Source organism: Triticum aestivum, chromosome 4A (assembly GCF_018294505.1).
Source record: "Triticum aestivum cultivar Chinese Spring chromosome 4A, IWGSC CS RefSeq v2.1, whole genome shotgun sequence".
NCBI classification, from domain to species: domain Eukaryota; kingdom Viridiplantae; phylum Streptophyta; class Magnoliopsida; order Poales; family Poaceae; genus Triticum; species Triticum aestivum.
In genome coordinates, this window is record NC_057803.1 from 620399292 (window position 1) to 620423204 (window position 23913).

Sequence of the window (23913 nt, forward strand, 5' to 3'; positions counted from 1 at the left end):
ACACTTGCTTGATTTGCAACCAAGGTTACTAAGTCTAAAGAGAAAGTAAAAGAACCAAGATGCACTGTGCACAAGTACAACTATGGTTAGATAGCATTACACTGCATTGCTCCTCTTTCTTGGAAGCTGGAACATCAACATAGCATAGCAAAAGTAAAAAAAAACGAAGATGCACGCTGTTCATCTATGTTTAGATAGAATTACAGGAGCCTTCGCAGAATACACTGCATGTCATCTTTCTTTCCTTTGAACATCAACACATCATGGCATATAGCATATCATGGATTCAATAATTAGCCGCGGGCTTACAAAATACAACATGAATCACAGGCTATTCCTACTGCATGGATCCACTGTACTGCTTATTTACTCATCAGCAACAACCTCAGGCTGGGGCGCCGAAGTTATCTACGTTGAGGCGAACTGAATGCTACGGAGACGACATGAATCGACATGTACAGTGCCAATGTCTCGGGTGAGATAAGATCCCAACTGTACTTTCACATATGCTTTTGCCCGGTTATCATTTCTATCAGCTAGCATGGATTAGTATTGTACTATTATTACTATCATAGTATACACTTGTGCTTCAAAAAAAGTGAGATGACATTGTAAAACCAGTCAGTCACCTTTCGCGATCACAACAAACATGTCGTCTAAAGACCACTTCTTAATCTCCGACTTATGCTCTGGATTAATGATTGCCTCATCGGTGTTTGCAAGCCGGTAGCCGATCACAATCTCGTCTCTCTCACGAGCCCTCACCATTATGTCCAGGAAACTTAACTCCTCTTGTTCGTACAGGTAAAACTCAGCAGACCGTATGCACATCTCGTTGCCCTGTACCACAGGATTACCAGGGTCAGATCTAAGGCAGGATACTGGGTAGTTAACTTTAAAACCTATCATCTGGTACGTCATTAAATAGAGATGCTTCAAGTCATTGTTAACTGGTAGGTGTGGCTTGTACACATAGATTGTGGGAAAAGCATGTTATAGCAATATTAAAGCACAATTCAAATTATGTCACAATTGAGATAGTACCTCCTCAGCGAAAAGTTCCTGGAGAACTCTGTTGATTTGCTTGTCTTCTGCTACCATTGCTAATGCCATACTGACAAGTTCATTTGACAGGACGTAATCGCTGATTTTGGAGACAGATACAAGGTTTCTAGTTCTTGAGTCCAGTATCTCACTGATTATTATTGATCTGTCCGATGCACGTTGCATCTTCCGAATCCATGAGCTGTGAGAAAAGCTATTGTGATGTAGAGGTGATTTTGACTCCTTCGATGATGGAAGACGTCTGGACTACAGAAGAAGGTACACATCAGTAATGCAGCGGTTATCTACCTGTGCACTGTCAGTTATATATGCTACAGCCAGGCTGCTTGTTGCTCACCTGAATGTCACGAATTAGAAGAAGTGTAGCTATGGACCGTGAATCCGATTGTACAACGGAGTCCTCCACCGACTCATCTGCAAGAATTAAAATCTGTGGTTTCAAAGTTAGCAATGGGTGTATTTCAGCATAGGTAAACAAAGAGTAAAAGAAATGAGAGCCAAGATAATTAACTATTTTGGACAACATTGATGGTTTCACGAAACAATCATTGTAGAAACATTCAGAGTACTATATTTGTCTCTATGATAGGGCATATACTCACAGAATCAAAGGTCTCAAGAGGCAAGCTTTCTAAGTGCCGCCTGATGGCAACATTCCCTTCTTTGTGTACAAGTTTAATGTTTGTTAGTCCAAGAATATCCATACCACTGTCAGTCAGTTTTGCCTCCCTCGCCTTCTCTGGCACCTCATTGAACATCCACAATTCAGAGCCCGGAGCAAGAAATGCTTCTAGAACCTACATAACAGCACCAACATTCATATCCAAAATGTGCGTACATCGATCCTGGCAAAATGCGCAGGTTAACTTACCATTATCATATGGTGAATGTCACGTCGCCAACCACAGAACAAAATTTTCTCTGGATATTTAGGAGGGGTGGGAACGTTAGGTAGAAAACCCTTATGCAGCTGGCAAGAAATAACATAGATCAAATAAAAACCAAAGTGAATAGGAATTTTTTATCTGGGCAGTATGACTGGCTTGATGATAGTTGGTAGAAAGAGACTAAATATTAAACAACATTAAGCATAGCTCAGAAAATTAACCTCTGGTAGAGGAGCAGGTGCATAAGTATCATCATCTTCTGCTATAACAAGGATCTCATCACCTTCTCTTAAAACATAATCATCATCCGGATTCATTAATATACTTCCAAATGCTGACGCAAGCTTCACTCCGCAGGGCACAGCGTTAGGGAATGAGATTAACACATCGCCAAACCGCATGCCATCCAATTTTGGCCATCTTTTTATACAAAATTCTGCATTTTCAAATCCCAAAATATCCTCCCATATCTGCAAAAGAATATGGTGGGTTAGCAATCATGGAGATACATCCCGGGCAAAAATACAGGACCAAACAACATTGCAGTTTAGTATGCCAGGCTCAAAGATTTTGTTTCTTTTCTTTCTTACTGGAGAACCAAGTGTTACATTGAAATGTACCTGTGCCAAGCCAGGTTGGAGTGCACACTGTATCATCAAACGTCCAATGACATCATGGGAAACAACTGTTTCAATTAGTTCACCTCCAACCAATTTCACTAAAGGTTCATTGTCAAGGTCACTCATCTCTACAACAATATGCCCTTAAGCCCTCTTTTACTCCAGTCAGGCTCAGTACGAGACGCAAAGCTCGTGCATCACTCTGGGGGGAATGGAGAAAACGAACGTTGAGCAAATAATTATATGAGTTGTTAACCCCAAAACGGTAAAGGTGGATAGAAAAAAACACTAACTTGGTCTGCATTTTCATCAGGTGCTAAAACAATAATAACACGTGCTTCGGAAACAGAAACCTGTGGGGAGGAAAGGGCATTTAAGGTAGATATTTGCATAACACATAGCATGAAAAGAAACCATCCGAGGAGTGTATCCATATTGGAAGATCAGAAGAATATCTCGGTACCTTCTTTAGATCTGCTAGGATTAGAGGACTGCCGCTTCTACATATTACAGATGTTCCCATGAAGTCAAATCCTAGCTTTCCTATGTCCATCTCCATCTCTTCCTTGTTTCTTTCTGCGAGGACAACAACTACACCACCACCAATGCTTTTATTTGCTATAGCTAGCTGCTTCAGAAGAGAGCCCTGCTCCACATAGTGAAAAAAGTAGTAAGCCAGTTGATTCAGTCTTTATCAATACCCAAGCAAGCAAATCAACCTCAGTGCTCAGTGCACAACTTCCCTCGGTAAGATTGAAGGATAATGTACAAAATGAAGTGCAAAAAGTGACTAAAAATGGTGAAAAAAGACCAACATTTAACTTCCAAAGTTGGTTTGTCTAAAATGGAATTTAAAATACAGAATTAAGTCTTGTGCATTGGATCCTTGAAAATAAAATCCTACAAGTCAGCATGCATAACATTTCTTACAAGCCTACTTCGGAAATGCACTGCTAGGGGATCGTCAGGTTTTATCATAGCACGCTTTACTATGTTATCTGCTGCCTGACCGATTTGTTACTTATAATTGATACTAAAGCAATTTTTCACCAGAACATTACCAGCTTGTTGCTCCATCCGAGGATTAGTATATGGTTGACCTCTATCACCTCACTTTGTCCCAGGGCAAGCAACTTAGCATACGGATCCCCGCCGCCCTGTTCTCCTTGGTCACCCTGAACGACAACCAACGGTTTGAGATTTCGTGGGCGGTTCAAGTCAGATCGCCGACGAGATAGATAGGGCTTGGGTTGGGTTTGGTACCTGACTTCGGGGTTGGTGGTGATGTTGCGGATGAGCTGCACGACGCAGATGGAAACGGCCACGCCAGTCGCCGCGAAGATCGGATACACCTGCACATCATCGCGTGTTTCATCATGAGAGGAGATGACAAAAACAGATCATCCACCCACGAAGATTCCTTTTATCAGGAGCAAATTGATAATATGACACATCTTTCCTGGCACTTTGATGTGATGACACACTTTTCTTTTGATTTGATTACCTGACACATCTTTGATTGATAGCTGGATTAAATGACACAAATTAAGTTTTTGTCTCCTTTTCTAGGTATGGACCCGCAGTCCTGCACGTAATTTGTTATAGGACGGTTTTGCCCTTGCACCAATTTGCTGCCTGATTCGATCGAGGCTTTCCTGGTCGAAGGAAACGACTAAGTCCAAATGAGACGGAGCCACGCATAGGAGGAAGAGAAAGCCCTGCGCCGCCGCCTCTGCTGCTGCGTGCTTCCTCCCACACCGCGCTGCCAGTTCCCCCGCACCTACCTCGCTGTGCCGCCGTGCTGCCAGTTCCCCATCGCCTCCTGTCCTGCTTCGATCTCATCCCGTGACGCACGGCCGCCGCTTCCTCCTCGCTCATCGACTGACAGGTGGCATCCCATCTCTCTCTCTCTCCCTCCCTCTCTCACTCTAATCGTCTCACTCGTGCACGCAGGAGGTTGAGTCGTGCAGGAACCCAACATCATGGAGATGATGATGATGCGGGAGAGCTACTGGGCAGGCTTCACGCAGAGTAGAACGCGCTGATTGCATTGATGGAGCCAGATGTCGCAGCTTTGGAAGCGTACATATGCATCTTATTCAGCAGATTTTTGTGGATTCACATATATATTCTTGTGACATGTGAAAATGGTACAAAAATAAAGAGAGATCATGTCAAACAATAGGTGAAAATGATGTCAATTTTTTGAACGAAACTGTGCATAAATTCATGCCACAACCATCAAGCGAGGGCTACAGTTCTAGTATTTTGCTGCTGGCCATATGCTACTTCAAACAACAGCAGCTAGCAGCTACAGAAGGCTCCAGCCAACATCAATAAGCAAGCAGAGACCTACAGTCTACAGAACTACTTCATACAACAACATCGAGCAGCTAAAAAGCTAGCAACGATGGCACGCTCCGGCGCCGTCGCGGCCGTGTGCCGGCGATGGGAAGGAGACAGCGAGGTGGCGGCACGCGGGAAAGGAGCCACGGGGAGCAAGGCGCCGGGAAGGAGGCATGCAGCAGGATCACCTAGTTTCATACTGTAGAGCTCCCGTATGTACTCGTGTATGAATGGAGCCTCTACATGCATGTACTGATCGAGACGTGTTTGGCTCGATCGAATCAGGCAGGTGAGTCGGTGCGAGCCGAAGGCGCGCCGCCGTCATCGCCCCTCCATCACCGGAGCCAGGCACAATTTATTGTAGTAGACAGTCGGGAAGTCGTTGTGCTAAGGCCCCATAGGACCAGCACCACAGAACAGCAACCGCCACCGATGAAAAATAACGTAGATCGGAAGGATCCAAACCGAAGACACACGAACGTGGACGAACAACGACGAGATCCGAGAAAATCCATCAAAGATATATCTGCCGGAGACACACCTTCACACGCCCACCAACGATGCTAGACGCACCGCCGGAACGGGGACTAGGCGGGGAGACCTTTATTCCATCTTGAGGGAGCCGCCGCCGTCTCGCCTTCCTGAGTAGGACACAAACCCAAACAAGATTGGAAAAAACAACTAAAAACAGAGCACTCCCGCCGGCCCTTGCCAGGATACACCGCGCCTCCATGGCCCTAGGCCAACGGAGACGAGGCGGACCTGCGCCGGCGCCGGCGAGAGGCACGAACCTTAACTTTTTTTTCTTGGAGGAGGAGGAGGCGGTTTTACGAAGAAAATCTCAATTTGTGTCAATTTATCCAGCTATGAATCAAAGGTGTGTCATGTAATCAAACCAAAAGAAAGGTGTGTCATCATATCAAAGTTCCAGGAAAGGTGTGTCATCAGATCAAAGTTCCAGGAAAGGTGGAAGTTTCTGATCTACGAACGATGTTGGTAGCAGCGAGAGCCGAGGAGAAACGAAAAGGAGGATTGAGCAAAGGTGTTACCTCGGGGCGAAGCCATCGCTTCCAGGCGGCCGAGGAGGAGGCTGCGGCGGCCATTGGCACGGTGTTATTAGGTCTCGATCTGCTCGAATATTTCACCTCGAAGGGGTCGTCCAGGAAGGTCGCCGCCCCGCACTACCGGGTGCTGTCGACCTCCGCCGCGATGGCACAGCGAGAAAGGGGCCGGGGCTTGGATGGTGACGAGCTTGCCGCACGCTCCTCTGCTAGGTGCCCCGGCCCTCGATGGTTTGCGGTGCGGCGAGGCAAGCTGTGTGGCCGGTGGATGCTGCTGCTCCTCTGCTAGGTGCGGCGAGCTGCTGGACGATCTCGGGCACCCACCTTCAATCGGGCTGCTGCTGCTCCACCGACGTGGAGGCTCTACGGCGGCTCCCCCAGCCGGATCTGGCACTCTCTCCGTCAGATCGGATTGGGGAGGGAAGCTCCTAGCCTTGGACGAAAGGAGGAGGGCGGCTTGATGGGAGTGCGGAGGTGGCTTGATGGGAGGGCGGCGGCGAAAGGATGTAGGTAGCGCAGGGATCGACAACGGATCGATGGGAGGGCGGCGGCGAAAGGATGTATAGGTAGCGCAGGGACGAATGCGAGTTGTGCGTGCGGGTCGTGCCCGTTTTTTTCGCTGGTTTTTCTTCGTAGATTTTTTTTTCGTCTGGTTCTGTTGCTTGCTAGGGGAGTACGTAGAGGCATCGCTAGGTGGTCTTTGAGTTATTTTTGCCGCTCGTCGGTTCAGGGGGAATCGCTCGGAGGTGGGAGGGAGGACGAAAAAAACCAATAATAGGTGGGATCAAAATTAACCGCGAAGACTACGAACTGAGACATTAGGAGTAAAGAAATATAAATACAATAAAATATTTTTTGTACACATACATTATATATTTTCATTATTTAAATGGTCAAAGTTTGACCAAAAATATAATAGGCCCAAAACCCCGGATGAAGGTAAAAAGAAGAGTAGCGAACTAAAGTATGATGGCAGAGAGTAGTCAGAAGCATCACAGATGTTCAACGATAGGCCGATCATACGTATACATACCTCAGCGATAGCAAAGCCTGAAGACACGACTGGTATTAGCTGATTAAAGATTTATGTCATAGAATGTTCTCTTTATGCAATTAGTTTCACCGTACCAAACATATAATTTGACCTCCGCCAACCACACGTGTGTGCAATTGGGCTCGTAGGAGGGTAATGGCAATTCGACGTGATCTCCCGGGTGATCACTCCCTACCTGATTGCCTCCGACCAACACATGATCTCTTGTGTACCCTAGTCAAATACGCCCCATGACCAGCTCCATGCCGCCGCACCCATAGGAGACTGGACACCACCCATTTGTCGGCGTGACAACGCCATTTTAGAGAAGACGTATCTCTAATTCTCTTTCTATTGATACGATCATCAAAGACTTTGTATATAAGAATCTTTAAGTCTAGAAGAGCCCCATATTCTCATCCTGCCCCGGGCCCCTAAAATCTCATGACCGGGCCTGGGAAGTTGTAGATGCTTACCGACTATATTTACACAACCACCACATTAGGTCTCTTGTCTTAGGTAATGTTATCTCCAAAGAAGACCTAGGTAGCATGTAAGGAGCTTAGTTAGCATTTTCATTCCTCAGCCATTTTTACCTCTGCCTGCATACTCTCCTCTCGCTAGGTCTTACTCCACATCTATGGCAATTTGCCATCAATCTTGTTGGATCTTAGATCGCATGGCAGATCTCCTTCTCTAGGCCGCCATATCACTTACAACACCATCGAAAATTATGTGTGCGTGATTGTTGCATCGCGGGTAGAAGCAAGCGTGGTCCCCTACCCGAGCTTTGTCACGGTGATACCCTGCCTGATTTCGCACGGTTGTCTCATCCCCTCTTTGGGATGACAAGCAATGGTCCCTACCACGAGCTATGCTCCCCCCCCCCCCCCACCCCCCCCCCCCCCAAATTCCGCTCCGCTCCCCCCCCCCCCCCCCAAGCTAACCAGCCCTTTAAGGTATACTTTTGAAATGCTAATGCAAATTTTAAATTCATTTTAGGACTTATTTTGTTTTAGGCAAGTTTGTGATATAAAGTTTTGAGCAATAATGTGAATCTAAAGGGTGACCAAGGCCCTGCCTTGCCGTCTGGGAATTTGTGTTATTACTGTAACTAGTTACATGTTCAGACTTTCCACATATGTTTTAGGAGGTTGGCATGGATGGCTGGGTTCAGAGGTCTTTGGTTTTCCGTCACTGCAGAGAGCTTGATCGTGGTGGGGCGGCTGTGAGAGTCACAACGCCAACAAACAGTGAGGATAGCACGTGTAGGTATATGTAGCATAGCTAGAACTTTCCTTTTCTTTTGTAGCGTCCCTGTTTTACCACAACAACTGAAGCAGTTCATATTGGATACATAGGGACTGTTTGGTTTGAGACTAAGTTTGCCAAAGGTTACCACACCTAAGGTTAGAGCATCTCCAGCCGTTGGCCCTCCAGGAGGCGCTAAAAATCGCACCCTGAGGACGCACCGGCGCAAACCGCGTGCGGGGCGTGATGCTCCCCAGTCGCGGCACCCACGATTTTTTTGAAAACTAAAATTCGACACAAACAAGGCGCAAACAGGCACAAACTTCGGCGAGTTCATACATATTTAAAATATTTTACAAAATAAGAAAAAAGGCTACTAGGCCCGTTGTCGCCCTCGCCGTTCCTCGCCGCCCGCCGCCCGCCGCCCTTGAAGCTCTACATGCCGAGGAGCCTGTCGAACTGGGTTAGTCACCGCGCCGCCGCCGCCGCCGCCGTCGTTGTCGTCGCCTCCTCCGCGGCCGCCGTCCCTGCTCCCCCCTCCCCAGGTTGGCGCGGCGGGTTGGACGGTCCGGGGGCGTCCCCGTCCTCGTCGCTGTCGAGGATCACCACGTCGTTCTCGTCCTCGTGCCCACGCTTGCGGGCGGCTATCTCCTCCAGGGCTCGGCGCTGCCGGATGATGCGGAGCATCCCATGATCATCCCCATGGACCTACCATCGTCGCATCAAGAGCCTAGAGGACCCATGACACGAGCACGAGCTAGAGCTCTCGAGAACGAGGTGACTTCCTTCCTTAGTGATATCACATATGATCCACTCGAGACATGGCTACTACCTAAGTCCGATATGCTATGCATGATCAGGTGTCAAGAGGAGCCTCCCGAAGATGCACGTGAAGACGGACAAGCCGCCAAGTCCATGGATGAAGAGAACCAACGGAAGGAGCAAGCAGCTCCAGGCCCGGACATCCGGCCAGCCCCGGACATCCGGCCCTGGAGCATGCCAACACAGCAGCAGCCCAGCCACAGAAATCTACAGGGCCCGGACATCCGGCCCAGCCCGGACATCCGGCCTCCACGAAGCCCCGGACATCCGGCCAAGCCCGGAATCCGCCTCGCCTACAGAGACACAGAAGTTTTGCACTCAGCCCGGACATCCGGCCCAGCCCGGACATCCGGCCCTCCGAAGCCCCGGACATCCGGCCCCAGCCGGACATCCGGCCTGTCTGCGCACAGTAAGGGCCGAGGCCCATGTACCCCTTCGCCCCTGACTACTATATACCTCTCCTTCTCTTTCTAGGGTTAGCATTGGTTTAGCTCATATGTGAGATAGAGCTTTTGCTCATCCATACGGATCTCTCCTCGAGAGAGACTGGCCCCTTCGGAGAAGATCCCTTGGATTCAAGACCCCCTCTTGGGTGGCCCCATCAAGACCTCCTTCAGGAGAAGAACCGGTTACCTTTGTATCGTCCTTTGTTGATTTGGATCATCGTGTATCTCTTTGTGTTCATCGATCTAGCGCATGTGTGATCTATTCTTGTTGGTTGAGTGATTCTCTCGTGTCTCCCCGTGTTTCCCCTGTGTTCTTCGTGTCACCGTAGGGATCCGCTCCTTTCGTGAAAGATCGGCCATCTAGGGTTCCACCCTACATCATCTTGGTATCATGAGCCACGTTGATCACGATTTCGGAGCCCCCTCTCTTTGTTTTCTAGCTTGATTTTGTTGTTTTTCGTCCTAATCCGAAAATTGCCCACAAAAATAGCCCCAATTTTTTTGTGATTTGTTGGTGTGATGAAGTTTTTTGGTTGCGGATTTCGTGTGTTGCAGGTAGATCTAGCTTTTCCCCATCTTTTCCCCAATTTCCATCCACAAAATCTTCCGAATTTTGCCCCGGATTTGACCTCTCCACGCGGTGTTCTTCAGTTCATCCACGGATCCCGAGCCCGGACATCCGGCCACAGCCCGGACATCCGGCCCTGCAGCAAACCACCATCCACCATCCGTTTACCGCCTAACTCTCCAATTTTGTCCGGTGCCCACATACACTTCCGCATACCACCACCACTTCCGCATAGCACCACCATAGCCTTTCCCGCTACCAACTCCGACAATTTTGCCATTTTGCTTTGAGAATTTGAGTTGTGGTTTCCGTGTCCTATTGTGTTTCGGCTATCTAGGTACGGTTCGGCAACATCACCACCGCTCATCTTCGCCAAGGACTACTACGAACGGCTACATACTTTGGTATCACCTTCACCTTCATATCATCTTGGTATCGTGATATCATCATACTCTCTTGCATTTGCATTGATAACCCATGGCCTTACTTTTGCGTAGCTTACCCATCGAGACTAGCCTTTGAGTATTGCCGGCAACGTGACTTGTGCACATTAGTGTTCATACTTCCATAGCATACATACCATCATTGTGTTGCATATCTTGGTATCATCTCTTGTGTCAAAAGTTGTCTTCGCATACACAATTGCTATCTTGGTTCGTGAAGCATTGCATGAGAAAAGAGCTCAAACAACAAAGAGCCAAACAAGCTTTTAAGCAAAAGGGAAAGATAAGCAAAGAGCTTATAAGCAAGAACCATAGCATCATACAACATTAAGATTGTCATACTCGATCATCTTGGATCAAAGCATAGGAACATCATACATATAGCATACTTGGGATAGAAGTCGTTGCATTTTTGCTTAGTAGGTTGTGCACAAGTTCGTATCCGCCTATTGTGCAATCGTGCTAGCGTCTCTCTAGTGTTGTGCAACAAGAGCATCTTGGTGGATTCCACATTTTGGCTCATCCTTGGTTGCATAACCCCATCTTATCTATTTGCGTGTGTGTTTCCGTGTACCATATCTTGCTATTGGTCTACTTGTTGCATTTGCAAATTCGTGAATCTTTTCCAACATTATTGAGTCTCACTTACAATTGCATCAAATTTTGTGCCACCATCCTAACCGAGCTCCACCATAAGCTTTTTACTTGTGTAGGTGTGAGAACCGACAAGAATTGGTACCAATTGTGCTATTTCCTTGTTACACATTGGAGTCATCTTTGATCCATTGTCAACATCGGTCAAGGTACATTTGATATTGGTTCTTCCCTTTCTTCCACTCACACTTGTCTTGGAATGATGGATAGGCCAAGTACTTCTACAACCCGCTCTTCATGGAGCAAGACGACGACATGAACTCCCTTCGTCACCAAGAGTCACCTCTTTGGTGCACAACGTGCTTTGCATCAAGAGCAACAGCTATGAGTGAACGCATCGACAACCTTGCCAGCCAACTTGCGACTTTCCGAGCAACGTACAAGGGACTACTTCGACCACAAGCTCGACGATCACAAGCAAGAGAATGACGCCAAGGATGGACGAATTCGCGCTTGTTTGCTCAACCGCTCTTCTTCCACTTCAAGAAGGAGCCGTTCAAGTCACCATTCCGACTTCACCCTCTCCGGCTCAGTACCCCACCGACATCGAACACTCTTCGTCGAGCCAGCGCGCAATGAGCGTCAAGCAAACCACAATCCACTTCGAGACACCGACTCGCAAGAACATCGACGACGTCAAGCCGAAGAAGCCTTTGGCTAGCTCCAGAACGGCAACAGCAACCAGACACAAGAAAAGAGAGCGAGCGACGACATACATCAAGATGCACAAGACGCCGAGGCGGAACGTCAAAGAAACAACTACGTGAAGCTCAAGCACTTGAGGCGCAACGTGCCTTCAAGACTCAAGTCGTGCCGTAGCCAATCGAGGCCGACAAGCTCGACTACATCAAGAAGCACTTCGCGACGAAGCTCAAGAAAGGATTTACAAGCCGTGTGCATCGACAAGCTCCTCGTCAAGATAGACAAGCTCCTCAAGCGAGACAAGAACGTCAAGTCCATCGAGAGCAAGAAGACAATGGACCCTCCTCGCCAAGAGCACATGAGGGACAACCCTCCTCGCCAAGAGCAACATGAGGAAGACAACCCTCCTCGCCAAGAGCACATGAGATTGTCAATCCTCACGACATGGGCGTCATCATCCCCGACCCCAACACAATGAAGAGCAACGATATGGCAAGCTAAAGTTCACCATGCCCAAGTTTACCGGAAGCAATGACCCCGAAGAGTACATATCATGGGCATTGAAGGTTGACAAAATCTTCCGCTTGCACAACTACGAAGAAGAGAAGGAAGATCGCAATGGCATCCCTTGAGTTCCAAGACTACGTCCTCATTTGGTGGGAACAAGTCATTGAGCGCCGAGCGGCAAGAGGTGAACCACCCATCACTACTTGGACACAAATGAAGGATGTCATGAGAGCACGATTCGTGCCAAACTACTACAACCGCAGACCTCTTCAAGAAACTTCCAACAACTCAAGCAAGGAACCAAGAGCGTTGAAGAGTACTACAAGGAAATGGAGATTGCCATGATACGAGCCAATGTCAAAGAAGATGATGAGCAAACTATGGCAAGGTTCTTGAATGGACTCAATCATCCTATCAAGAAGATCGCCGACTTCCAACCATACTCGAACCTCATCGAGCTAGTGCATCAAGCTACCAAAGCGGAACGGCAAGTACAAGACGACTTCAAGTATGCCAAGTTCTCATCCAAGTCCTATGGCCTCTCCAACAATCAAGCTTCGATGACTCCAACACCTTCTACCTCAACCAAGCCTTCTACAAGCAACGGCGACAAGTCAAGTTACAAGAAAGCTTCGACAAGCTCAAGTCGTCCTCCTACTACAAGCAACTTCAAGAAAGCTCCATCATCATCTACTCCACCCGATGAGACCATCAGACAAGTTCTATCAAATGCTTCACATGCGGAGGCGAGGCCACAAGTCCTTCGAGTGCACAAACAAGCGCACCATGATCCTCAACGACGACGGAACCTATGACTCCATGAGTGAAGGAGAAATGGAAGCTCTTGAGCAAGTGGGCCATGCACCGACAAGTGAACAATGAAGATGAAGATGACCAAGTCTTTTGCGATGAAGATTCAAGTCCGCTCTTGTTGTCTCCAAGGTCTTGACTCTTCAACATCAACAAGACGAAGATCAAAGATGCCATATCTTCCACACAAAGGCCGGCATTCAATGGACGTTCCGTCAAGGTCGATCATCGATGGAGTAGTTGCCACAACTTAGCAAGTGAAGAACTATGCTCCAAGCTCCAATTGGTCAAGATGAAGCACCCTCACCCCTACAAGGTTCAATGGCTAAGCGACACCGGCACCATACAAGTCGAGCATAGAGTACAAGTCTCTTTCAAGATCGGCGCCTATGAAGACACATTGGAATGTGATGTCCTTTCCGATGACCGTTTGCCACCTCCTCCTTGGACGGCCATGGCAATTTGACCGAGGTGTCATTCACAATGGGCGTACAAATCACTATAGCTTCAAGATGAAAGGGAAAGAGTTCGTGCTACGTCCTATGTCTCCAAGCCAAGTGCTCGCCGACAAGCAAGCCACCCATCGTGGAGAAAATAGTGAGAGAGCGACCCACCAAAAAGAGAGTGAGCGCCACAAGCCCAAATTGAGTGCCTCCACGATGAGCGACAAGAAAAACTTAGTTCTCTTTGCCACCAAACGTGAGATGAGAGAAGTGTGTGAGAACCCATCAAGTGTCCTACACTATGTCCTATTGTGCAAGGACGAGGTCACAAAAACTAACAACTCTCACGATCTACCTTTGGTTTATCTTCTCTATTGCAGGAATTCCAAGATGTTTTCCCCGATGAGCTACCTCCGGGTCTACCTCCACTACGAGGCATTGAGCACCGAATTGATCTCATCCCCGGAGCCGCTTCCCAACAAAGCTCCATACCGCGTCAACCCCGAGAAACCAAAAGAAATACAAAGGCAAGTAAAGCATCTCATAGACCATGGACATGTGCGTGAAAGTTTGAGTCCTTGTGCCGTACCGGTCATTCTTGTACCAAAACGTGACGGTAGCTTTCGCATGTGCTCCGATTGTAGACCTATCAATGCTATCACCGTTAGATTATAGGTACCCCATTCCACGCCTTGATGATATGCTTGATGAACTTTAGCGTGCCACTATCTTTTCCAAAATTGATCTTAAAAGTGGTTACTATCAAATCCGCATACAAGAGGGTGATGAATGGAAAACCGCTTTCAAAACAAAGTTTGGTCTCTATGAGTGGTTAGTCATGCCTATGGGGTTATCGGAAGCACCCGGTACTTTCATGCGTCTTATGCATTACGTGTTTCGCCCTTACATTGGTGAATTTGTTGTTGTCTACTTTGATGATATCCTTGTGTTTAGCAAATCTCTCAAAGAGCATGTCACCCACCTTCGAACCGTGCTACAAACTCTTCGAAAAGAGCAACTTTATGCTAATATGGAAAAATCCTATTTGGCGTTGACAAGCTTGTTTTCTTGGGTTTCGTAGTTTCTTCTAAGGGTGTTCATGTTGATGAATCTAAGATCAATGCTATTAAAACTTGGCCCAACCAACCAATTTGCAACAAGTGCGTAGTTTTCTTGGTTTAGCCGGTTTCTACCGTAGATTTGTGAAGGATTTTAGCACCATTGCTTCACCTTTGGCATGCTTTGAGTAAGAAAAATGCACCGTTTGTTTGGGGAACATCTCAAGATATCGCTTTCAATGAGCTTAAGAATTTGCTTACTCATGCTCCCGTGCTTGCATTACCCAACTTTGACAAACCTTTCGAAATTCATTGCGATGCTAGTGGTAATGGCATAGGAGGCGTGTTAACGCAAGAGAAGCGCCCCATTGCATACTTTAGTGAGAAACTATCCGGAGCGCAACTCAATTACCCCATCATGACAAAGAGCTATATGCTTTAGTGCGAGTTTTGCATGAATGGGAACATTACCTTCGCCCACATGAGTTCATCATCCATACCGACCATAAACACTTAAATACCTTAAAGGGTCAAACTAAGTTGAACAAGCGTCATGCTAAATGGAGTGAATTTATTGAGTCATTTCCCTATGTCATCAAGTACATTAAGGGTAAAGAAAATGTTGTGGCGGATGCGCTTTCCCGTATATGCATGCTTGTCACTAACCTTGAGTTGAATGTCATTGGTTTTGAGCATATCAAAGACTTGTAATGAACATGATCCTACATTCGCCATACCTTATGCCAAGTGTTTGATGCATACTTCTTGGATCGATACTACATCAAAGATGGATATCTTATGAGAGCTAACAAACTTTGCATCCCCGAGTCCTCTTTTCGTTTGTTGCTTTTGCAGGAATCTCATGGAGGCGGACTCATGGGACACTTTGGACGCGACAAGACATTTGCTACGCTCTCCAAGAACTACTTTTGGCCCAAGATGCATCGCGACGTCAATCGCTTCACCAACCGTTGCTCTACATGTCGCAAAGCTAAGTCTAAAGCCCAATCTCATGGCCTCTATATGCCACTTCCAATTCCATATCAACCATGGGAAGATATTAGCATGGACTTTGTGCTTGGTTTGCCTAGAACTAGAATGGCAAGGATTCCAGTTTTTGTTGTTGTGGACCGTTTCTCCAAAATGGCTCATTTCATTCCTTGCAACAGATAGACGATGCTTCACATATTGCAAATTTGTTTTGTAGGGAAATCTTGCGCCTTCATGGAGTGCCAAAGACGATTGTCCGGACCGCGACGTCAAGTTCTTGAGTTACTTTTGGAAGACCTTATGCAGCCAAGCTCGGAACAAGCTTTTGTTCTCTTCGGCATACCATCCACAAACCGACGGCCAAACGGAGGTGACCAACCGCACGCTCTCCACTCTACTACGCGTGTTGATAAAGAAGAACATCAAGGAGTGGGAGGAGTGCCTACCCATCGCCGAGTACGCCTACAATCGTGCAAGACATTCGACTACCGGCAAGTCCCCCTTCGAGGTCGTCTATGGCTTCAACCCATTGTCCCATTGGACATTCTACCTCTACCGCTACAAGAGCGCACAAACATGGACGCGAGTGCCCGAGTCAACTTCCTCAAGAAGATGCATGAAGATACAAGGAACACCATCGAGCGCCAAGTACAACGACTCGCGACCAAGCTCAACGTCAACAAGCAACCCATGATGTTCAATGTTGGAGATCTTGTGTGGCTACACCTTCGCAAGGATCGCTTCCCCAAGGAACGCAAGTCCAAGCTACTACCCGAGCGGATGGACCCTTCAAGGTGCTTGCACGCTACAACAACAACGCATACAAGAATCGACATCCCACGCGACAAGTACTCCGTGAGCGACATCTTCAACACTCAAAGATCTCTCCCCGTACCATGTGATGAGGATTTCGATCGAGGTCGGATCTTTCCCAAGGGAGGGGAGATGATGCGGAAGCATCCCATGATCATCCCCATGGACCTACCATCGTCGCATCAAGAGCCAAGAGGACCCATGACACGAGCACGAGCCAGAGCTCTCGAAGAACGAGGTGACTTCTTTCCTTAGTGATATCACATATGATCCACTCGAGACATGGTTACTACCTAAGTCCGATATGCTATGCATGATCAGCGTGTCAAGAGGAGCCTCCCGAAGATGCGTTGAAGACGGACGAGCCCCCAAGTCCACGGATGAAGAAACCACGAAACAGGGCAAGTTCACCTCCAGGCCCCGGAATCCGGCCAAGCCCGGACATCCGGCCCCTGAGATGCCACCACAGCAGCCGCAGCCCAGCCAGAAAAAGCTACAGGGCCCGGACATCCGGCCCCGCGCCCCGGACATCCCGGCCTCCCCCGAAGCCCAGAAAATCCTGGCCCTCTGCCCGGAATCCGGCCTCGTCTATCCCAGAGACCACAGAAGTTTCACCGCCAGCCCGGACATCCGCTCCCCGCCGGACATCCGCCACTCCTGAAGCCCCGGACATCCGGCCCGACGCCCGGACATCCGGCCTCGCCTGTCTGTGAACAGTGAAGGGCCGAAGCCCATGTACCCTCTCGCCCCCTAGACTATATAATACTCATCCCCTTCCTCTTTCTAGGGTTAGCGTTGGTTTAGCTCATATGTGAGATAGAGCTTCGCTCATCCATACCGGATCTCCTCCTCGAGAGAGACTGCAGGCCCCTTTCGGAGAAGATCAACTTGGATTCAAGACCCCCCTCTTGGGCGGCCCCATTCAGACCTCCTTCTAGGAGAAGAACCGGTTACTTTGTATCGTCCTTTGTTGACCTTGGATCATCGTGTATCTCTTTGTGTTCTCGAGATCTAGCACATGTGTAATCGATCTTGTTTGTTTTGAGTGATTCTCTCATGTGTTCCCTGTGAATCCCCTCGTGTTCTTCATGTTTCCGTAGGGATCCGCTCCTTTCCTGAAAGATCGGCCATCTAGGGTTCCACCCTACATCACCGGACCATCTCGTCGTGGAGGTAGTCGTCCCGCGCCCACTTTAGGGCGGCCTCGTCGGAGAAGCCGCGCCGGACAATGGCCTCGTACTACGCGGAAAGCCAGGCTCCACCTTCGGCCTGATGGAGACGAGGCGGCCAGATGTGCGGAGGAGTCGGCGATGCGGACGCCGGAGCTGCAGGTGCGCTGGCTGACTGGCGTGTCCTGGGGCTCCGGCTTGACGGGGCGGAGCAGGGAGAGCCGGACGAGCGGCCAGACGAGGAGGAGGACGCCCACGGATCCATGCGCTCGGTGTCCATGAGCTCCCACGCCGGGGAGAAGGACGGGGAGCGGGGTACTCTGCCGGCGCTGATCCTCCATGCCCCGGGCACCCGCATGTCCGGAGGGACCGGGTACTCGGCCTCATAGAGGAGCTGAGTTTCGTCCTCGTGAAGGTGGCGGCGGCGAAGCCGTTCACCGCCGCGCCATCGCCTGGAAAGCACTCGGCCACGGTTGAACTGGAAACGGCGAGAAGAGGGAGAACGGGGTGTCGAGGAACGAGGGCGTCGGCGGTGGATAGTCTGTGTGTCACCGGCGCGCTGGGGCGGCTTATATAGGCGGAGGCGCCGCCCATACGCATGGCCGCCGTGTGTACGCGTGGCGCGCGAGGGACGCGCGTCGTCCCGTCTTCACTGCGCCGCCCGTGAGGCATCAATGGAGAAGGCTGACCGGCGCGGCTGCGCGTGGCAGCTTTGGCATTGATTCCGCCACGGGAACCGAGGCGATGAGGACGACGAAGCGGCGAGAAGAGCCGAGTCTCTGCCAAGGAGAGCCCGCCGATTTTCGCGCCAAAAACGATTCAGCCGGCGCCCCCAAGCACCCCCCAGCGCGCAGGGTTCGGCCGCGTCCGCCGCGTCAATTTTGGCCCGAGCCGGCGAAAAAAGGGCCTTTGGGGGCGCGACTGGGCCGATTTTTCGGCGCCGGCGGCCGAAAAATCGCCTGGGGGGCCTTGTTTGGGGCGCGGCTGGAGATGCTCTTAGGCAAGTTTGACCAACTTAGATGTGTGTTTGGTTCAAACCACATCTTAGGCAAGCCACACTTGGGTCCCAAATTTCATGCACTCAAAAAGTATGGTAAGATTCCCTTAGGCTTGCCAACTTGTGGCTCTCATTTTGAAGAACTAACCTTAGACAAGTTTGGTAATATTGTATGGCAAAGTGTGGCACTCCTAGGCCTAGAACCAAACAGCCCCATAATCCTTTGGTGATGGCAATCTGAGCTTCCTGTTCTTTGCCCCAGAAGGTCATCTATAAATACCCAAGCTCTAACAGGTTTGCAGTTGCAGCCGAAGAATATTGTGTTATGCATAATTATAGCACTCTCAGTGTAGAATAAGATATTCTACATCCAAGTCCATTCATTGAGCCAGCTCAACCCCGGCTCTGGGTGCGCCTCACCCAACCCGTCACTGCTTGCACCACGCCTGCAGGATCCATTGGATGTATATTTTCTGTGTTATTACGTTGATGATTTTATTAAATCGTGAGGATCAGGAGGTGTGTTACTCATTCATCGCAGGGTGAAAGGAATAACTCTTTTCACAATGCTTAGCTCTCTAGCTCGGCGCGTAAGAGCGACATGACACCTTTGTTTTTCAACTTGATGGTTTTGTAGTGATGATTGGTGATACTATTTCAAATTCCAACGATTGACTCATATTGAAATCATCAAACTTTTCTTAATAGGCGACCCAAGCAAAAACCTTTCTTTAATGAGATGCTTACCTGAGTTCTTGTAATGGTTATAGGCCAATGCCACCCTGCTTTGTAAGTTAGTAGCCTATAACAAAAATAATTGTAGAGCTTTAGTCCACCGTTGATGCCCCCTCCTAGAGCAGTACTGTTTGAAATTTTGTATTCTATACTTGGCGAAAATAATAGGGGTATGTAAAACACATTTTAGTGATCAGGGATTGCACGGAACAACACTACTAGCACACCAACCAAAAAATATATAGGTGGCAAACTTGAAATGGTATTTTTGGCGTTTACTGTACACTATTGGCATACTCTCAAAAGAGTTGGTTGGCCTGAATAACAATTGACGATCATTGGCCAAAAAAAGAGGGTAACAATTCATGATTTATTTATCCAGGAAAATGTTGTGCTGAGAAATTATATTACAGATCCAACTATCTATGAAATACGGTTTTGCCTTATAAACCGGTAGAGATCGAGTATATCTATAAACACAAAAAACCCTAATACTCCAATATGCAAAAAAAAGACTTTCACTATGTAACTATTTTTGTTCAAGTTTTAGTATCTAGAGTAAAAATATCACCAAACTTTCAGTACCTTATCTGTAAGTGAACAAAATTCAGTATCAATCAGATTAAGTTCATTGACGACCTCCTCCGTCAGTGATAAGTTTCCCATATCAATCCTATTAAGCTCAGTGGCTATCTCCCTTGTGGTGGGCCTTTTCTGTCGGTCATCCTCGAGACATCTTAAAGCTATTCCAATGCATGCATTAACTTGTTGGCATGAGTGTGGTGACATTGTTGGATGTAGCTTTTTTCGCCATTTTTCACATACCTGAAAAATTCAAATAAAGTGTTGACATGCTGCATACATGTAACGAGAAATAATAAGAAGAAAAATAAATGTGTGAAAATAAGAGTATGCATGAGCAAGAAACTATTTTTTTTCTTACAAGCTCAATGAATGTTTCAGAAGGATCACGTCCACAATCGCGATAACTCTGGCGTCCTGCCATTATTTGTAGGATTACGGCACCCAAACTGAACACATCATATTTTTGTGAGATTATGTTTTCGTTAATATATTCCGGTGGCATGAATCCCCTGCATGGTATCATATCCAATTAATTTGCAACAAAGTTATATTGGAATTGCTTACTTCTCATAAGGTACCAACTCACATTGTCCCTATCAATGTTCCTGTTGCCGTGGTAATGGTTTTTGCTGAAGGGAAGATTCTTGATATACCAAAATCTCCTATTTTCGGCATCATGTTGTTGTCCAGCAGTATATTTGCTGGTTTAAGTCTAGATGGTAAATATTTACGCTATGAAGATAATTTAAACCGGAACACACTCCCTTAATTATTTTGTAACATGTCTGCCAATCAAGTCCGCATGGCTGCTCATATGTTGACATAAACATGAAATATACTCAAATACGTCAAGTGATTGATTGAAAATTAGATATACTGTTTCTTTTCATGCAAAATAAGATAGTCTAAGTAGAGCACGGTCATACCAGAAAGGTGCCTCTCAAGGTCTCCACCATGCAAATATTCAAAGCAGAGAATTCTTATTGGCTCATGAGCAAAGATATATTTTTCATCGAGCTTCATCCAGTTGCCTGGATGATAGCAGTAGCCAACATACTGTATGATATTTTGATGATGGGCCCTAATAATGTTATTGAACTCATCTGCAAATTTCGTGTCTTCAGGCCCTATGTGAGTAAGCTTCTTCAGGGCAATCTCTTCCCCGTTGTCCAATACTCCCTGTTAAATATTTCTTGTTCATATGGCACATGTGTGGGTACTTGAAGTTCGCAGTAGCAGATCAGTTAAGAAAATAGAAAATTCAATTTACAATCGCACCTTGTAAACTACTGCAAACCCACCCTTCCCAATTATGCGGTCCTCAGAAAGATTATTCGTAATATGTCGTAAGAAGTCGAGTGTAAACTCCCTTGACGTTGGAGTTGTATCCACTAAATTGCTCTCCATTGTATCCTATATCTCCTGCTGGTTAGGACGAGTATCCATGTCCCATCGATCGAATAAGACAGAAATTGTTTCAAATTGATGAGCTGAAAGGTTGAATGCATAACTTTCACAAATACTCCCTCCATTCCTAAATATAAGTCTTTCTAGAGATTCCAATACGGACTATATACGGAGTAAAATGAGTGAATCTACATTCTAAAATATGTCTATATACATCCGTATATAGTCCACATTGGAATTTCTAAAAAGACTTATATTTAGGAACAGTGGGAGTAATAGACATGTTTCTAACTTAGAAGGGAATATATACATGTGGGTACATACCCTGTTCTTTTTACAAACACTAACTCAGGAGCTTAGATAATCTCATATTGACCTACTTGCTGAGATGTGCAGCATACCTACCTAGCTAACTAAAAACTTCTTCATTTGTTCGTGGCTAAAGCAGCAGCAAGCTAGCTAACTAACAAGAAATAAAATTCATACTATTACAACGAGCTAGCAAGCTCAAGAGCTGATAATTGAAGAAAACTAAAGAAATGGAAGCAGCCAGCGAGCAGCTTTCTTCAACAAAAATCGACCAAAAGGATAAAGGGTTAACAGAGGAATCCTTAGTAGCCAGCTAATTCGGTAGAATGATTAACAGAGGAATCATTAGTAGCTAGCTATTCGGTAGAACGCAAGCTAGCACCTCAAGTCCTGGACTAACCTGGAGAGCGCCCTTCTGAAGGGGGAATAAGAGCATGTACGAATTGAAATGAGACCTTAATCCCCTATGTAGGATGCTTCCACCGGCTTGCATGAGCAGAGAGAGAAGTAAGCGGAGGGTGTTAGAGAGGAGGACACGCAAAACAAGTTGTGATTGATTGCGATGCAGACCTGGAAGAAAAACCACCTCTGTCTGTACCTTTACAATATACTCCATCGAAGCCATAATTGACAAGACGCCAACTTGGTACCGCTAAAAGAACGGACAACTAACGGAGCAATGGCTTGCAGCGACAACTTGGAGATAATTAATTGCAGAATTGTTATAGTTCAAGTGACCAGAAAAGAACTATATTTTCCAGGCGGAGTAGGTGGGCAAGTGAGAGGTGGTCATTGGCGGAGGCACAGTGGAGGAAAATACAAGTGCAAGACGATCATAAGCCGCTGTCGATTGAAAATTAAGAAATCGAAATCAATAGGGATGCACTGCAATATTTCTCCTCCAGGTTCAAAGTTTGAGAGAAGAGGGAACCCTCCACCCCTATTTGCCGTCCAATCTGGCATGGCGATGTGTGCCAGGCAGTTTCATTAAGGATACTTCTGCTAACCACGTACAGGAATCGTAATAATGCAAGGACAGCTGCACCAACTCTGGTCAGAGCACAGCACAGTCACGAGGCTCCTTAGTCCATTTCTATTGAAATATTGTTCCGGACGGCAGCCTCTATCATATTTAACAGGCTAACTGGTCTGCAAAGACAGCCTGTTTGGCACGTTTCTCCGTATCACTGTAAATACTATTAGAACAGACTAAACATTTCACTTCACAAGACAAATTTATCCATAACCGTGATTGCTAAATTTTGGTTATATGCGTATGTCAAGATACAATGGGGGAGATGCGCAGCATACTGCGTACCTAGCTAGCTAACTGAAAACTTCTTCATTTCTTCGTGGCTAAAGCAGCAGCAAGCTAATTAACAAGAAATAGAACCCGTAACAACTAGCTAACAAGAGCAAGAACAAATAATATCGAAGGAAAACAAAAGGAAAGGGGAAAAAGCTAGCAGCTTTCTCAACACAAATCGACCGTAGAGGGATGACAGATAAATCCTATAGACTAGCTATTCCTAGAAGCATGCACCTTCGAGTCCTCGACTAACCTGGAGAGGTGACCTTCCGGAGGGGAAGAAGAGTATGGTTACGAATGCAGATGAGACCTTAATCCCGGATGCTTCCACCGGCTCGTATGAGCAGAAAGAGAAGGCAGAGGAGGGTGTTAGAGAGGACAACGCGCAAAACCAGTGTCAGATTGATTGAGATGTAGACGGGGAAGAAAACCACCTCTGTCTGTACCTTTACAATATAACTCCACCGAAGCAATAATTGACAAATGACAAGCAACGCCAACTTGGTAGCGCAATGAGCAGAATTGTTTATAGTTCAAGTGGCTAAAAAGGGAACTATATTTTTCCCAGTCGATGGAGTAATGATATAACAGACATCTCAGTCAGCGTGTTAAACATATTGTACGTGACATATATGTAACGTAGTATGTAGCTCCGGCTAGGTTGTTAGGATCGATATCTATCCTTCTGTAACCGCAGCTTATCTCTCCCTCTCTTTCCTTGTTCACAAGTTGTAATTCCAACCAATTGTATGCGCTATATCCAGGGAGGTGCGCCCCCTGTTATATAACACGCAGCGCGTCCCCTCCAACGAGGAAGACGCTTAAGCCAATCTTCACATGGTATACAGAGCCTACCTCTTCCTATACATCTAGCATCGCATCGTTTTCAATCCACGAGCTCGCCATGTCTTCCTCCTCCACCAGCGCTCCTCTGGCCGGCCTC

At 47.2% G+C, this 23913-nt stretch overlaps 1 pseudogene; it reads right to left on the reverse strand.

Moving 5' to 3' along the window:
* Positions 1-456: 456 nt before the first annotated feature.
* On the reverse strand, positions 457-22940 carry LOC123087646 (probable ion channel POLLUX; annotated as a pseudogene).
* Positions 22941-23913: the final 973 nt, after the last annotated feature.